General features: G+C 37.2%; 1 pseudogene; it reads left to right on the top strand.

Annotated features, from left to right (window-relative positions):
• Positions 1–8,617: 8,617 nt before the first annotated feature.
• On the top strand, positions 8,618–10,289 carry LOC127224784 (PDZ domain-containing protein 8-like; annotated as a pseudogene).
• Positions 10,290–18,581: the final 8,292 nt, after the last annotated feature.

The following is an 18,581-nucleotide window of genomic DNA, read 5'->3' as shown; positions in this document are numbered from 1 at the left end:
ATTTCCATCTTTTCATTCTGAGAAGTGGTAGAATTAATATTTTCCCATTTGTATAATTTCCTTATGCTCTGAACATTTTTTAAATAAAATTCAATTGATTCCATTTATGTGAGAGTTCATAATGATAATCTTTGGGTCATGTTTAGCTCAGACATGTATTTTATTAGACCCATTTTAAGTGACCCTTTTCATACCTCTTCTGACTGATATTGGTTTGAAGCTTACTTTGTTATCTTGTAGAACAATAGCCCATGCTTATTTTCTAGCTCAATTTGCTTAAGATGTATTTTTCCATACTTTCACTCTAAGTCTGCATCTGTGTTTGATGTTATGTTGTGTTTCTTGGAGAAAAAAAAATTAGAGGTTTTTTTTTTTTTAATCACATCAGCTAATCTTTGTTTTTTGAAGTTATTATTGAAAGGTATTTATTGAGTCCTATAATGTTTTTGTGTATATGTGTAAGGGCTGGGTGTACATGTGTCTTAGTATGGGTTGCTATTGCTGTGAATGGAGACCATTACCATTGCAATACTTACAAAGGAAATCTTTTAATTGTGGTGGCTCACTTACAGTTCAGAGGTTCAGTCCATTATCATCATGGTCGACATGGTGCTAGAGAAGTAGCTTGAGTGTCCTACATCTTGGCCTGTATGTAACAGAAAGTTGTCTAGACACTGTATGGTCTCTTAAGCATATATGAGACCATATGGCACACTTCCTCCAAAAAGGCTATATCTATTACAGCAAAGATAAAACTTCCAATAGTGTCACTCCCCACTTTGGGAGCCATTTTCTTTCAAACTGGCACAGTTTCTGTGTGTTTTATGTGTTTTGTGGTATCAATCCCCACCTGAGTTTCAAGACAAGTTCTCAATGTACCTGGATCTCACTGTTTCAGCTAAACTAGCTGGCATATGAACCCACAGTATCCACCTGCCTCTACCCCCTCTCCATAATACACACAATTAAAGGGATACAGGCATCTAATGTAATGACAGGCTTTCATGTGGGTACTGAGTATCCCAATACAAGAACTTATATTTATGTAGCAAGCACTTTATCCACTGAGTCATATCCCCAGCAATACAGTTTATTTTTACCAGAGAAAGATAAGTTCTTTATTCTTCAATTATACAGACTATTTTGTAGGACATCATTAACTGGGTGAGCATTTATTATCTTAACATTTAATATAGTTTACAACTGTATTAATTTTGATCCTCTAGAGGAAAAGAATTTATTACATATATATATATATGTATATATATATATATATGTTTATTAGAATGGTTTACATCATATGATCTAGCTAGTTCAACCAACAATGACTATCTATCAACAGATATCCATGAGGATGAATGTCTCAACTGGTCTTCGGCATTCCTTAAAAAGAAGTAGACTCTAATACTAGTGAAGGAATAAACTGTCAAGCAAGAGCAAGTAGGCAAAGAACAAAAGCTTCCTTCTTCCATGTCCTTTCTGACATCAGAAGGTCTGGACCAAATTAAAGATAGATCTTCCCATGTCTGAAAACACAGGTTAAAAGTGAGTCTTCCAACATTAAATTAATTAATTAAGAAAAATCCTTTCAAGTGTACACAACCATATGGATATTACTTAATTCCAGAAATAGATAGTCAAGTTGATAATCATGAGAGGATATCACAAGCTACTTCATCTTTCTACATATATTCCCCAAATTATATATCTGAAAAAAACTGAATTGTTATTTTAACTTATGATTTTCTAGGTTAAAATAACAATTCAGTGCCCCAACACAAAGTCTAGCTTCCTTGTAGTTGTTTTAAGGGATCGCCTTGCATCCACTCAGCTCCAGAGTTACAGCCTAGGAACTGTACACTTTTTTAAATTAATGGACATCTTCACGTGAAAAATTAATAAACTATCTTTATTCTCCTAAAAATATCTGAGGTTGCTTAAAGTATAAGTTCAAATACTTCATAAGATCATTTCTTGTTTCTCAGGGCCATGTTTTCAAAAAGCTAACATGAAGAAAACAAATAAGTAACAACAAAAATCCAGTCACCATGCACTAGGAAAAATATGTGTGAAAATTCTTCATGGGAATAGATGACACTTTGGGGCTGAGAAGTCTGAGTTAGAAACAATCAAAAGACAGAAAAGGGGTCAAGGATCTTGCCGGCGGCAGGAACTCTTTCTTTCCCCCTTTTGTCTAAATAAAAAAGAAAGAACTCAAAAAAAAAAAAAAAAAAAAAAAAAAGACAGAAAAGGTTGCATTGTGGAAAAAATATATGATGTGGATAATTCAGAAGCCTTAGATAATTATGATCAGTGTTTCTTATCATTCATATCAAGCAAGGCAAATGAATTCATAGAGGAATTTGGAGACTTGGTTACGAATTATTTCCCATAAAAGCCTCATGTGTTGCAAGCTCAGTTGCCACCTGATGAAGGCTCTGAGTTTATCACTGGGTTATTCTAGTAATGTATTCACAATGCAATGAAGTTATTTGAGAAGTGGTGGAAGTTTTCAAAGGTGAAGGCTAGTTGGAGAAGCAGGTCACTGAGGCCATGTTTTGGGAAATATATCTTATCTTGTACATGTTCTTTTTCTATGCTTTGTAGACAATGATAAGCAACTTTATCTGCCCTGATCTCTTGGTACCATGTTATTCTGCCTTATCTGCTGCCCACAACAATATTATATGCTGAAATGATTGAAATATCTGAAATCATGAAGAATATAAGAACTTTCTCTGTATGTTGATAATACTATGGGTTTTCTCATAGTAGCAAAAAGAAGTAACTAACATGGGAAGTAAGTAACTTTATAGGATTTTGAAGTGGAAAAAGAAATAAATTACAATAAAGATGAAATTGTAGGCAATTGTTTCACAGGAGTCCAATGGAAATGTCCTCTAGACTTGAAGCAATCAGAGCTAGAGTGGCAGACTTCCAAACATTGAAAATTTGGCAGGCTGGAAAAAAAATAGGATTTGCCAAATGAATATACCAACCACTGACAAGAAATCTGTCTATGCTAATTAAGCATATTTATAGATTAGCATAATAAGAGTTCTTGTCTCATACATGAGATAATCCCAAGACAGCTGGGAAAAGAAAGCATAACAGTACTAACATATTCTGTAATACAGTAACATCTGCTGTCATGGCAATACCCCTACATGAGTATCTCATTCCCACAAGCACAGGTAGATGTCCACCACAAGCTGATTCTTCTGTTTGAAAGGCTTTTATCTGGAAAGGCATGAAAATATAGCAAATACACATGCTACCAAAGGAAGAGTTGCCTATCCTCAGGTAATCAGTGGATGTTTCCCTTAAATAGAAGATTTATCAGTATTTTGAAATATAAATAAAATTTCTGGTAAAACTTATTTGAAAAGACTAACTGTGGCTCCATCATCCCCTTTATCCAAAGCTACTAACTCATAAAAGGCACACATTTCTAAGTGGACATTAACTGTTATAAAATAAAGAGATGGAGAAAGACAGAGACCAAGAAAGGGATGTTATACAATTTAATGGCAGAGGATTCCAGAGTTTACCACAAAATACAAATTGGAAGATAAATTGATAGACTTGGAAGTGTGGGTAAACACACCATTCAAGGAAGGAACTCTACCTATGAATGTGCATGCTTTATTCCATTATATCTGAATTTAAGACAAACTCCCAGGCACTCATATTGAAATCAAACATGCCAGGTTACAACAATTCACTGAAGCTCAGATCTCATGGATGAATGACAGTGTGAATAAAAGCTACTTCTCATAAAATAATCCCCAAATAAGGAAAAATAAGAAATTGAGCCCTGGAACAAAATACCATTTTTCTCATAATAGACATACTGAAACATATTCATAAAGATGCATTATGTGGCTAAGATTTAAAAAAAAAAGACACACTTATGATGCACAGGCAGGTAAATCTATAGGAATTAGGGACCTTTCTGACCTACATAATGAGTCTCCGGCCAACAGGAGCTTCATAGTGATACCCTGTCTCAGAAAAAAAATAAAATCCACACTTAAAAAAGTAACAAAAACAAAAACAGCAAATGCTGATGTGGGAGATGAGGAATGCATATTCATTGTTGGTGAAAGAACAAATTGGTAAAGCCCCTTTTGGATTTAATACAGATTTTTATCAAAAAATCTAGAAACAGATCTTTAATGTGACCCAGATACACCACTTGTCTTAGTCACTGTTATTTTGCTGGATAGAGACACCATGAGTGACCAAGGAAACTCTTGTAGAGGAAACCATAAATTTGGGAGCTTACAAATTATTTGGGGGATTATGATTACAGCAGGAAGCACAGCAACAGGTAGATGTGATGCTGGAGACATAGCAAATAGCTATCTCCTGATTTACAGTAAGAGAGAGAGAGAGGATATGCTCACTCTTGTGTGGGTTTTTGAACCTCAGAGACACAATTTTTCCAATGAGGCCACAACTTTTAATCCTTCAAATCCTTCTCAAATAGTGCTATTGCCTGATGATTAAGTATTTAAATATATGAGCCTATAGAGTCCATTTGTATTCAAACACTGCAATGCTCCTGGGCGCATTCCCAAAAGACTTTGTGTCCTACTACAAAGATACTTGCTTACCCATGTTCATTGGTGTTCTTCATAATAGCCAAGAAATAGAAAATCAAAGTCTTCATCAAATGAAGGATGGATTATGAAAATATGATACATATACACAGTGAAATATCATTCCACTATAAGAGAAAATGTCATTTTCAGGTAATAGATGGAACTAGAAACAATCATCCCAAGTAAGATAACCCAAACATTGCATACGCTTTTTCATATTCTAATGTTAGATTTGAAACTTGGGATATGTGTACTTAATTATAGTACCACATAGAATCAGAAAACTAGTAATAGACCATAGAAGTAAAGATTTTAATGCACAGGTTTACAGTCTCCCATCATTCTTTGGTGTATTACTTTCGCTGTATATATGTACTCCTAAAGGTTTACCTTCACAAGTAGTCAGGATTCCTTCTGCTAGTAAGGGGACAATGGATGCAACTTTTTCCAAGGATTATTATCAACCTCAGAACTAAAATTGCAGTAGGTGACACTATACATTTCACTTGCGTTCCCAATATGATTTATAAACACTGGCATTAGGATACTTTTGGAAGAGGAATGGAGAGGGGAAGCAATGAAAGAGATATCTTGATAAAGGGAGCCATTATAGGTTTAGGGAGAAAACTGATGCTAGAGAACTTTCCAGGAACCCACAAGGATGACTCCAACTGAGACTCCAGGCAATATTGGAGAGGGTGCCTGAACAGGCCATCTCCTGTAATCAGAATGTTGACTAATCTAATTGTCATCATAGAACCTTCATCCAGTAACTGAGGGAAGCAGATGCAGAGATCAACAGCCAAGTACTGGGCTGAGCTCCAGGAGTCCAGTCAAAAGGAAGGAGGAAAGATTATATGATCAAAAGGGGGGTCAACATCATGATTGGGGAAAACCACAGAGGCAGCTGATAGAACCCCATGGACTCTGGTCTGACAGCTGGGGAGCCTGTATGATATTGAACTAGGCCATTTGCATATGGGTGACAGCTGTGTGCCTTGGTCTGTTTGTAGTGGCCCTGGGAGTGAGACCAGGATCTAACTTTGGTACATAAGCTAGCTTGTGGAAACCCATTCCCTATGGTAGGATGCCTTACACAGCCTTAGTGCAAGGGGGAGCAGCTTGGTCCTACCTCAACATAATATGCCAGTATTTGTTGACTCCCCATAGGAGGGCTTACCCTTTCTGGTCAGTGGATGGATGTAGTGTGGGAGGAGGTAAGGGGAATAGCAGAAGGATGGGAGGAAGTTACAACTGAAGTAGGTATGTTAAATAAGTTAAAAATTTTTAAAAAAAATTACATGGAATTTTAAAGATTCCATGTTTTACACTAAACATGAATTTCTTTTTGTTTCAATTTTAGCAAAGTATAATTTTTTAATTTACATGTTGTTTTACAGATCAATCCCAGCTCCTTCATCCTCCCATCCTCCCCTATCACTCCTACCAAAGCCCACCCTATCACCCTTTCTGCTCCCCAGGGAGGGTGAGGCCTTCCATGGGGAGTTTTCAAAGTCTGTCATATCATTTGGAGCAGGGCCTAAGCCCTCCCCATGGGTCTAAGCTGAGAAAGTATCCTTTTATGTGGGATGGGCTCCCAAAGTCAATTCTTATACTTAAATAAATACTGATCCATTTCCAGAGCCCCCATAGACTGCCCAGTTCTCCTAACACCCATATTCAGGGAGTCTGGGTCAGTTCTATGCTGGTTTCCCAGCTATCAGACTGGGGTGCATGACCTCCCGTTTTTTCAGGCCAACAGTTTCTGTGGGCTTATCCAGCCTGGTCTTGACCCTTTTGCTCATCATTCCTCCTCCCTTTATGTTACTGGATTCCAGTAATTCGGCTAGTCTTTAGTTGTGGGTGTCTGCTTCTGCTTCCATCAGCTACTAAATGAAAGCTCTAGGATGGCATATGAGGCAGTCCTCAATCTCATTATTGTGAAAGGGCATTAAAGGTAGCCTCTTCACTATTGTTTAGATTCTTTGGTGGTTTCATCCTTGTAGATTTCTGGACATTTCCCTAGTGCCAGATTTCTCCTTAAATCTATAATGGCTCCCTCTATTATTCTATCTCTTTTCTTGTTCTTCTCTATTCTTTCCCCGTCTCAATCTTCCTGTTCCCTCATGCCCACCTCTCCCTTCTTCTTTTCCCCTTCTCTTTCTCCCAACTCTCTCTCCCCTCCCTCTATGCTTCCAATTTGCAAAGGAGATATTATCCTTTTCCCCTTTTCTGGGGTACCATGTATGTTTCTCTTAGCTTTTTGTTTGTTTGTTTCCTAGCTTTTCTGGTGGTGTGAATTGTCGGCTTGAAATCCTTTGCTCTGTCTAAAATCCATATATGAGTACATACCATGCTTGTCTTTTTGTGACTGGATTACCTCACTAAGAATGTTTTCTTCTAGTTCTATCCATTTCCCTGCAAATTTAGGGATTCCATAGTGTTTTTCGGCTGAGTAGTAATCCATTGTGTAAATGTATCACATTTTCTCCATCCATTTTTCAGTTGAGGGGCATCTAGGTTGGTTCTAGTTTCTGGGTATTACAAATAATGCTGTTATGAATATAGTTAAACAGATGTTCTAGTTATATGAATGTGCATCTTTTGTGTATATGCCTAAGAGTAGAATTACTGTATCATGAGATATTTCTAAATTTAACATTACACACATGTACTATTATATTTGTTTTGTGTCTACAGAGTAACGTACTTATTCTTTCAGGAGCTGTACCTGTTATATGTTGCTCTCACGATAATTTAGCTATATTATATGAAATAATTAAATTGAAAAAATAGTGTTCTTTCATTGAAAATAGGTGAAAAAATAAAATATCCCAAATTTTTTATCAATTGAATTCTGGTAATATGATATATATTTCACTGGGAAGTTTTTACAAGTATACCTAATAAAGGAATAGTTCAATATTCCTGTTTTATATTAAACATAGTATTTTCTGTATCTATTTCCTTAATAATTTATAATTTTATGATCTAATGTATAGTTTATTTAGAGTACTCTGTCAATAAATATGATATTGAAACACTTCTATTAGCTTTATAAACAAGAAGCTATGTTTTAACATGGACAGTCTCTAAATCTTAGAACACAGGTTTTAGTTTCCTATATCAACCTCACTTGTTGAATAATTTTCAAACTTTGGTATAGTTTTTCATTCTTCCTGCTCATTTTTACATTTGCTAAAGGATTATATACTTATGTTTGAAGAAATAGTAGAAAGCTTGAAAATAGGTATACCAATGTGAGTCATGCAATCCTGCCTAGACCTAGTCAGCTTTCCTTGGCTGAGTTAAATGAACGAACTCTGAGAAATTAAAAGTAAGGAAGTGAGTCAAGGTTCTGTTGGAGGTGGCTTTGATGGCTTAAGAAGAATCACATTTGATCTTCCCAAGAAAACATACTCCTAAGACTATCAGCATAAGTCAAGAAAGAGAGAAGAGACTGACACATCCACAGCAGACTTCTTAGAGGATAACCCTCAAAATGCATAGGCTTCATTCTGCTTGTGTTGATAAAACACTTGGAATATTTGATGCCCCAAATAGCATCAATTGATGAAGTAGCAACCCTTTAGTGTGTCTAAACATAAACTCCAGATGTTCACTAAAAAGAAAGCCTTTCTCTCAGTTTTCTCACTTCAACAGATTGACATGTAAGCAAGTCTGTGGAATGTTTGTTTAATTAATACAGAAAAGTTGATAATGCTTAATATGGGCAGTGGCATGTAGTGAGATATTCACCTTTCCACACCTTTGGCATGGACCATGCCCATTGGGGGTGGAGACAGGGCCGGATGTGACCTGGGGGAACTAAGGCCAAGGAGGGGGCTCAGAGAGCTCTCTTGCTTGCAGCATGGGGGACAAGAGTACATCTGGAGGCATCCTTTGGACCAGGAACCTGCTGAATTTCATCTATGTTGTGAGTTATTTCTCCCTGAATAAACATCTATTCGGCCTATTTGTTTCTCCTGATCCTTATTAAATAGCAATATATGGTGCCAACTCAGGCAGACCTGGATGCTTGTGAAAAGCCAGAGGATGTGCTGCTCCCTCCTCTTCCTGCAGAGAAACGTGCTGGAAAGCAGGTGAGATGCATGGATCACGTGGAAGACATGGCCACGGAAAAGCAGCCTTCAGTGAAGCCAGAAGTAGTGAAGGATCTTCCTTAAGAAAGTTGTGGGCCTACTAAGACACTTCAGATGACCATCAGATATGGGAATCATCGGAGGTTCTTTATTGCAATAGGTGGGGAAGTGGTCCAGGACCAGAGCATCCTGCTTGTTTGACATAGAAGCCTGCCACAGGTACCTGAACATTGCACTCTGGTGAAGGGATCCTTTCAAGTTAGGAGGCCTCATCTGTTTGGGGCATATTAGGTTAAAACTTGAAGAGGTGGCTTTAGGATACCTAGCTATATCAAACATGGAATACCCTTCAAAATTACGACTGGAAGCTCCTGCTCCTAAAGCCATGGTCACTAGAACTTGCACTACGTAATCTGAGTATGCAAAAGGGCTTCAATAACAAATTTTGTTATGGTAGCATTACTGTTCATTTCAAATATTTGAAGGAAGGAGAACCAGATCACCACATGGTTCCTAATGTAGAGAAAGAAAAAGAACCTCATTTAGTTGAGGAAGTTTCCACACTCCCTAAAGAGAAGCATTTTGTGGGACAGATGAGTTTGTCAGAAAATAAACATATTTCCCAAGATACTCAGTTCCAAAACCCAGATTCATGTGATTACTGTAAGAAACAAGTCTGGACAATGGCTGCTTCCCAGTGTATGTTCTGTGCTTATGTTCGTCATAAAAAAAAAAAAAATGCCAAGAAAGGTGTCTAGCTGAGATGCCTCTTGGTGGAGCAACTGAGAAGCGAATAGACCATACCCTGAAAAACCTCAGGCTGGAAGGACAGGAACCACTTGTGGGTCTTCCCCCTCATGTTGATATAGAAGCTAACAAGTCAGTCCACAAGACAACAGGCTTGACAAGGCACATCACTAATACTAGCTCTCGCTTACTTAATTTGTGTCAAGTCTCTAAAACTCACCTTTCTGAATCAGGAACAGAACTTGTGGAACCATCACCAAAGCACACACCTAACATATCAGACAATGAAGGCAGTGACACAGAGGTGTGTAGTCCTAACAGTCCTTCCAAACATGGACATGGTGCAGGAATAAAGTTAGTGAGAAAGGAAGGTGAGCTGGATGATAGTGTTTACATTGCAGTTAAAGAAATAGGCCGTGATCTGTATAGAGGCTTGCCAACAAAAGAAAGGACCCAAAAGCTGGAGTTCATGCTAGATAAACTGCAGAATGAAGTTGATCAGGAGTTAGAACACAATAATTCCCTTTTTAGAGAAAAAAAGGAAACAACAATTACAAGGCAAAAATCCCTTCTTTCTCCTGCGTTGGCTAAATAAGATGAAAGACTACAAGCTCTGACACTTCTGATGATCCACTACAGATATTGAAGATATTGAAACCTTCGAAAGCCTGTCTTTGGACCAGAACTCATAAATAAATAAATAAATAAATAAATAAATAAGTACACGGACAATACAGAAGAAGACCTTGATAGTGAAATAAGCCAACTGATACACTCTCAGCCATTCAGCAGCATCTCGGATGACTTGTTTGGCCCATATGAGTCTGGTTAGCAAACTAAACTTTCAGGTAGTTGTGGACAAAATGCATCTGGAATGCCATGGGTACAGCCATGTTTCAGCTCTCATAGTGTACCTACTTATTACACCCTGGCCAGAATTTCAGACCGAACTCCAGTCAAGCATTTCCTTCCACACAGTGACTAGCTGCACATGTCACAGCCAGTCCTGTCAAAATTTCGTTGCTAAAATATTTTCTTCCTACAGGATCCCATGGAGCAATAATCATCCCAGTTCAGCAGGAAGTAATCTTAAGATAACAATGCCCCCTTTCCCTACTCTAGGCATTTAGGAATTATATTCATCGTCTTAGGGTTGGGTATGGAAGGCCATGCTTAAACTCGGGTATATCTTTTAGACAGGGATAGGGTATGGTTGGGAAAGGTATGGTTTAGATGGGATATGGGTAGATTAGCCTATCTTCTTGTGAATTGTTTTAGTAATAGTGAGATATTAGTATCATACAGCTTACATGGTTATAGATTCTTGTACGTGGTAACCTACGTAAAATTTATTCCCTTCCCAGAATTGTATATAAACTGTATATTTTGTCATATTGTTAAAATCTCTCCAGTTACGATGTTTTTGCACAATATCCTTATTATATTCTATGTATGTATACTTCTACTTATGTTCAAGACAATTTTGTATATTGATACAATTTAGGATATTTTTATCATGCTGTCCTTTATAGTTCTACCTCTGGTCTAGATATTTCTACTCTACCTCTGCTTTTGGAAATTACATGTGTATATGTACATAGTTACATTGCTTAGGTATTTGTCCCTGAAGTTTCATCCTGAGTATTACAGATTATCTTCACTCATGTTTCCTATACCTATGAAATTAGTCAGAATTAGACACTGTTGTCACTCCTCCTGGAGTCCATCCTTGCTTCAGCTATGGCCTCTTGGGCAAAGAACTGCCCACACCTCGACCACTGATTTGGACGTGCAGCCCTATGTACTTGCAGGAGACAAATATAAAAGACTGCTAAACCCTGCCAAGTCAGGATAAGACAGCCTTTTTACCTCCCTACTTTGCTGTGGTGTGTCAGGTACTCTAGGCCTTAGCCAAAACTGGCTGTACCAACGTTGCTGTGAGACATGGGGTGACTGTCCAGGTACCATGCTGTTTCTGTCCTTGCTGCACCTTTTGGAAGCTGCCCATCTGCACTTCCTGCCTACCCTAGTGATGGGAGATATCATTCTGTAAATATGTTTCTCTTATTGGTTAATGAATAATGTTGGCCAATAGGGAAGGAAGATAGGAGGGACTAGGAGACAAGGAGGAAAGAGGAAGGAGTAGGGAGGAGTCTGCAGGTAGAGATTGGAGAGAACAGAGGCCGGCCCCACTCTCCGATAAGATGAAACCACGTGGAAACACTTAGATTAATAGAAATGGGTTAATATTTAAGACAGAGAAACAAGTAACTGGCCAACACCATTATATCAAATACAGAGTCTCTGTGTGTTATTTGGGGCTGGTGTGGTGGTGGGACCAGACCAGTGGGGAAAACCTACTCCTAAATTATGATGCCACAACATACCTAAGAAGAACTTCCACTTAAAATTTAACAAAAACTTTTAAAAGGGTTTTAAAAACAAAAGAACAAAGACAAGCAAGACTTCTTGGTAGCAGTATTTTTCTCGGTTGGGTTCTGTTTTGCTAAAGATAAACAGATATTTGCATAGCTCCTTTAATGGAGGTTTCCTGACTCAGCATAAGTGGCAAAAAACCACAAGGCTTTTAAAGAGCTCTGCTAACAACTAAATGGTGTGTACGAGAGCTGGCAATGGCAGTGACCACATCTCCAAGCCTGCAACATGCTACTGATGGCAGCGTAGACCAAGGCGGTGAGCATAGCTCTCAGTTCTGGTGGGAAAATACCTGCGGCCATCTTGATAGGTGGCTGAAACAACTGTGGATTTCACTTTAGCAGTGTTGTTGTTTACCAGATAAAAGATGCATGGCCAGAAAAAGATAAAGATTTACAATAAAGACAGATTCACATTAAGAAAAAGCTAAAGGTTTACAGTGTGTTTTAAAATATATGTAGGCTTGGGAGGGAAAAAGAATAAAATGGTTTTAAAAAGACAGAGAGGAGCTGGGTGTCGTGGCACACGCCTTTAATTCCAGCACTGGGAGACAGAGGCATGCAGATCTCTGTGATTTCAAAGTAAACCTGGTATGCAGAGTGAATTCCAGGACAGATAATAGTTACACAGAGAAACCCTGCCTCAAAAAATGAAAAAATAAAAAAGTAAAAGAAACAGAGTAATACAAAAGCCCGTAAAGATGGAAATCACAGAAAACTGTGAATACTATACACTATTCTTTTGTCTTTAAATTGTTTGACTGCTGAGAAAATAACAGCAACTAATAAAAGAAATGCTGCTGGATTAATTCAGTTTATATATTTTAAAAATGCTTTGACTTCAAAATTTAAGTCTAAGGACAAGTTACTGGGGAAAAGGATTTCTATTTTTGTTTCCACAGAAAATGAAAAGCTGTGGATTCCTTCCAGACTAATGTGGTTTGATCAAGCCAGACCCCCTGAAACAGAGTATCAGGTGATCCAACATTCAAAACAGTTGGGACATAACAACCTTGCAGACTACAGCCAAAATATCTATCTGTGTCTTCATAGGATCCCCATGACAGCGTCTACTACCAGCAGGAAGCAGTATGGAAAGAACAAAGTCCAAATTCCCAAATATTGTTTATAAATGTTTGTTTTCATTTAAATGGGGTTGGTTATAAATAGTTAATGACCACAACCAATCTTTTTAAAGGTAAAAATGGAATTATGGTATAGATATGAATACTTTGTGTAGGAATGGATTTTCATTTATTGATACAATTTAAGGTCAATTTTTTGATGTGTATATTTCTCCTTTTGTTTAAGTATTGTGTTTATATTGTTCATTTAGAAATGTAATATATAATGTAGTACAGACTATAGATAATTACCTCTGATAGTCAAAGCTTAGAGTTAATTTAGTTAGGTTTTTCAAGATATACAGAGATGTATTTGAAATAGGTAGGCATTCTTCAAAACTTTCAAAGACCTACAAAATATGGCATTTAAAATGGTTTAGGGTTTTTCTTGACAGTGAGACATAAATGCTCCTGGCAACACCACCTGCATCAGAAAGGAAGATAGACATCGAAGAAACGTGTTATAAAGTTTACTTCCAATGTAGCAAGACTAGCCAGACAAGATACTGCTCTTGTCTAGACTGTGTGACTTTATGCTGTATAAAATGGACATGCAGGACCCACAGAAAAGTGACTGCTGATTCCAGATGTACATTGCTACAGAGTTCCTGCTTCATGGAAGAATCTGCCAGGCAGTCTGCATGACACAGAAAAAAAGTGACTGACAGACTGCCAATACAAGAAAACAGTTTAATGTTTCCTGCTTTGCTGAAGAGTCTGCCAGACACACTATGGCCTATGGGCTGAAGATGGAAAATTACAGAAGAACTTCAGGTGACTGACAAGGCAGTGAGTTGTCTCTGTCATGTCTAGGGTTTATATACTATCCTTCTATGGTCTTTTAAGGAGTTGAAGACAGATAGTTATGGTTATAGTTTTCCTTAGTTAGGATTAAAGATAAGTTACATATAGGACTTTAGACTCACAAAGATAGAATAGATGATGGAATATTTTCTTTAAATCTTGCTAAATGTTAAGGAACTAAATATTGTTAACTGTGATTCTTATTTTATAACTGTTGTGTGATATATTTTGCTATGTTAAGGTTAAAAACCCTTCTTTTTATTTAGACAGAAAAGAGGAGATGATGGGAGATGTCATTCTGTAAATATGTTTCTCATACTGGTTAATGAATAAAGCACTGTTGGCCAAAAGGAAAGCAAGATAAGCAGGACTAGGATAAAAGGAAGATTCAAGGAAGTAAGAAGGAGGAGTCAGCATATAGAGACTGGAGAGAACAGAGATCCCAGACCACTCTCCGATAAGATGAGACCATGTGGAAATACTTAGATTAATAAAAATGGGTTAATAATTAAGACAGAGCTAGCCGATAAGAAACTAATAACTGGCCAACAGTATTATATCAAATACAGAATCTCTGTGTGTCAATTGGGGCTAGTGTGGCAGTGGGACCAGGCTGCCAAAAAACTACCCTTATACCCTACTATTATTAATTTCCTTATCAGGTCTTTGATGAGGTTGAAGATTAAATTATCACAACTATGATTCTCTCTGCCTAGTTAGATATATTAGGTATTAGACTTAAGTTTTGCAGCTTAGGACAACTCTATTGTAAACCCTGTTTCGATTTCACCCTAGGACTAGATAGTTGGATCTTAAGTTTATATGTTCTTGACTTTCCTTTTCATAGAGCACACTAGTTATCCACTGTTTTGTATATAGTTTGTGTATCTATCCCAAATCTTTTCTTTAGACTAAAAGGGGAATTGTAGTGAGATATTCACCTTGTCTGCACCTGTGGCATAGACCATGCCCATTGGGAGTGGAGACATGGCCACACGTGACCTGGGGGAAGTAAGGCTGAGGAGGGGGCTTTGAGAACTCTCTTGCTTGCAGCATAGGGACAGGAATACATCCAGAGGCATCCTTGGGACCAGGAACCTGCTAGTGTTCATCTATCTATGTTGTCAGTTATTTCTCCCTGAATAAACATCTATTCAGCCTATTTGTTTCTCCCAATCCTTATTAAGCAGCAATAGAAGCAGCCCTGGGAAAGTGGTTTTGGTTTGTATAATAAAACTAATTGTATTATCTTAAATGGAGAAAATCTTGAAGCAATCTCATTGAAGTCAGGAATGAGACAGAGATATCCACTATCCCCAGTCTTTTTCAATATTGGACTTGAAGTATTACCTGGAGCAATATGCTAACATAAGGAAATTAAAGGAATACAAATAGGGAAAAAGGTTTCAAAATATACCTATTTATATATGAAAGGATAATATAATGCTAGAGATCACAAAAATACTAAGAGACAGTATCAAGAAATGGTAAATCCAGCAATATATCAGGATATAGAATCAACTGATAAAAATCAATAGATTTTCTCTACAACAGGAAACTATCTAGCAATAAACCTAACCAAGGAAGTGATACACTTCTATAATAAAACCTATAAAAAAGAGAAAAGTACCCTAGATAATTGGAAGACATTACATATGTATGGATTGGCAGAACTAATATTGTTGAAATGATTATTTAACATTAGCTATTTACAAATACAATGCAATAAAATAAACACACTTTAACATCATGAATAGACATTAACTCAGAGCAAAGATTTGGTAAAAGCTACTCGAAGCAAATGGAACTAAGAAGCAAGCTGGTTATATCTAACAAAATGGACTTCAAACCAAAACAAACTAGAAAAAAAGGGGAAGGACACAATATATTCTTCAAAGGATAAACCCATCAGGATGACATTTCAGTTCTTAACCTCTATGCCCCCAACACAAGGATAACCAACTTTGTTAAAGAAATACTACTAGAGCTTAAATCACACATGAACCCTCAAAATGTAATGGAGGGAGACTTCAGTACCCCACTCTCACCAATGGATAGGTCATGCAGACAAAAACTAAACAGAGATATGCTAGAGGTAAGTGATATTATAAACCTAATAAACTTAACAGATATTAACAGAACATCTGACCCAAACATTGAAGAATACATCTCAGCACCTCACAGAAATTTCTCCAAAATTAACCATATACTCAGACACAAATCAAGTCTCACTAGGTACAAGAAATTGAAACAACCCTCTTATCCTACCAGACCACCATGAAAAAAACAGAATCAACATAAAGCTTACAAATGCATAGAAAACTAACAACTCCTTACTCAATGAAAATTAGTCAGAAAAGAAATAATGATTTTCAAGAATTCAATGAAAATGAATACACACATACCCAAATTTATGGGACACAATGGAAGCATTGCTAAGAAGAAAGTTCATAGCACTAAGTGCTTCCATAAGAAAATGGCTATATATGATATTGAAATCTATCAGCACACCTAAAAGCTCTAGAAAATAAAGAAATAAGCACACAAAAAACAGTGAAGATTGAAGGAAATAATCAAGCTCAGAGATGTAATTAATAAAACTTAAACAAAGAAAATAAGACAAAGGATCAGTAAAATAAAGAGTAGATTCTTGAGAGCTTGTTTGGAGGTTCTTGCAGGGGAACACAGCTACTTGTAAATCCCTGACCAAAGAACAGTCCGCCTCTATTTCTGGGGATCATCCTCTTTAACTCAGTGCACAAATTCAGAGGAGACATACAAGGAGTGGTAAGAGAGAAAAGAAACACCTGCCTCTACAACCAGATCAGCCAAATAAAACCTGGTGATAAATGGGGAGACAAATGTAGCAGCCGAATAACCCTCATATGATGCAGATAGATCCATATCAATTGCCAAGCACAAAACTTAAGTCCAAATGGATCAAAGATCTCAACTTAAATCCAGCCACAATGAACCTCTTAGAAGAGAAATTGGAAAAACAAAAACCAGGTGGCCATCTCACTACATGCTGAAAAACGTTTGATAAAATTAATACTCTTTCATGATAAAGGTCTTGGAGAGATCAGGGATAACAGGAACATATGTAAATATAATAAAAGCAATATACAATAAACCAACAGATACATCAAAGTGAATGGAGAGAAGCTTAAGGCAATTTCTCTAAAATAAGGAACAAGACAAGGCTGCCCTCTCTCTCCATATCTCTTCAATGGTGTACTTGAAGTTCTACCTAAAGCAATAAGACAACAAAAGGAGATCAAGGGATATAATTTGGAAAGGAAGATGTCAAAATGGCACTATTTGCAGATGATATAATAAGTTTACATAAGCAACCCGAAAAACTCTACCAGGGAACTACTACAGCTGATAAATACCTCCAGCAAACTAGCAGGATACAAGATAAACTCAAAAAAAAAAAATCAGTAGCCCTACTATGCACAGAAGAGAGAGGTGCTGAGAAAGTAATAAGAGAAACATCACCCTTTACAATAACCAAAAACAACATAAAGTATACTGGGGTAACACTTACCAAACAAGTGGAGGACCTATGTAGTAAGAACTTTGTGTCATTAAAGAAAGAAATTAAAGAAGATACCAGAAAATGGAAAGCTCTCCCATGCTATTGGATAGGTAGGATAAACGTAGTAAAAATGGCAATCTTGCCAAAAGCAATCTACAGATTCAATGCAATCCCCATTAAAATCCCACCACAATTCTTCACTGACATTGAAAGGATAACAGTCAACTTTATATGGAAAAACAAAAGATCCAGGGTAGCCAAAACAACCCTATACAATAAAAGAACTTCAGGAGGCATCACCATTCCTGACTTTAAGCTCTACTACAAGCTATAGTTCTGAAAACAGCCTGGTATTGGCATAAAAATAGACAGGTAGACCAATGGAATCGAATTGAAAATCCTGATATTAATCCACGCACCTATGAACACCTGATTTTCGACAAAACAGCTAAAATTATACAATGGGGCAAAGACAGCATCTTCAACAAATGGTGCTGGCACAATTGGATGAGGGTGTGTAGAAGACTGCAGATAGACCCATGTCTGTCGCCATGCACAAAACTCAAGTCCAAATGGATCAAAGACCTCAACATCAATCCAGCCACATTGAAACTCTTAGAAGAGAAAAGTAGGAGGTACCCTTGAAATTGGTATAGGAGACCGCTTCTTGAACATAACTCCAGGGGCACAGACACTGAAAGGAACAAGGAACAATTAATAAATGGGACCTCTTCAAACTTAGAAGCTTCTGTAAGGCAAAGGACACAGTCGACAAGACAAACATTCATATCCCAATGACAATCAACATACTCCACCTCTTGAGAACGTAGGCATCATGCTCTTACAATTATTTCCTGTTGTCTAGAGGTAAAGACATCTTTAAGGGAGCCTGAGAAATTTGGGGTGATGGTCAAGTCCTAGTAGAGCAAACTGTATGCAATTTATTGTGCAATCCCTGAAAGACATGAAACTTCAGGACTTAACTGAAGTCCTGGTTGAAGTAGTCTATGAGGCTGAACCTCAAAGGTCACATCTAGAAGTGGTTACAGCTTACTGCAGAAAACTTAAAACATTTTAAATGCCATATGCAGCTAGTCTCTGAGTAATAAGAGGACCACAATCTATTAAGTACATCTGGAGTACACAACTTAGTTCCTAGTTAACTGCTTCAGACTCAAACCTGAAAACATGTACAGGAAATTAGATGAAGCTTATTTCTA

This window comes from Phodopus roborovskii, unplaced genomic scaffold, assembly GCF_943737965.1.
Source record: "Phodopus roborovskii unplaced genomic scaffold, PHOROB, whole genome shotgun sequence".
Classification (NCBI taxonomy): Eukaryota; Metazoa; Chordata; class Mammalia; order Rodentia; family Cricetidae; genus Phodopus; species Phodopus roborovskii.
The sequence above is the reverse complement of the archived record's forward strand: the minus strand, read 5'-3'. Positions and strand labels throughout refer to the sequence as shown.